Here is a 581-nt window from a genome sequence, read left to right as displayed (position 1 = left end):
GATAAATCATGACACAGCTTCTCCTACATTTTTATTATCTTAAACCAAGAAATATGTCACTGAGAGTCAGAGTGGTCAGGCCCTTGGGTGAGAGGAAATTAACACCAACGAGGAACCTAATAATCATTGATCCATCTTTATTTAATTACACTTGGATGGCACAGACGGTGTGTTCTGCCAGCCGGACTCTCCCGTGGCCAGATTAAGAGGCCTGTCAACTGTATCTGATCTGCAAAAAAATACCGCTGCCAACCAGCTTGGAAAGCCGCCAGAACATCCTCCTTAATGTCAGTTGTGTTTATACTAGTACCTTTATTTTTAGCCCCCCCTTTCCAAAACACTGGGTTCAGGGAAGAGCATTAGCCGCAGAGTTGTTTACCCCCGCCACGCCGAGCCCGCAAACCCCTCCGATGGGTACGGCCACCCTGGCGGGAGCGGGGCGGGCTCACGGCTCCCCACCTCCATCACGCCGCCTGGGGTTGGCTTTGCTCGCCCCCGATGCAGAAGATGGAGGTGACGAGCAGGACCGGGATGGCCGAGTGCCGCGTTAGCACGGGCCCTGGCTAACGCTGGCGGCGGGC

The sequence above is a fragment of the Pygoscelis adeliae genome, unplaced genomic scaffold (genome assembly GCF_000699105.1).
Source record: "Pygoscelis adeliae isolate BGI_AS28 unplaced genomic scaffold, ASM69910v1 Scaffold34, whole genome shotgun sequence".
In the NCBI taxonomy this organism is placed as follows: Eukaryota; Metazoa; Chordata; class Aves; order Sphenisciformes; family Spheniscidae; genus Pygoscelis; species Pygoscelis adeliae.
This window is presented reverse-complemented; position numbering follows the sequence as displayed.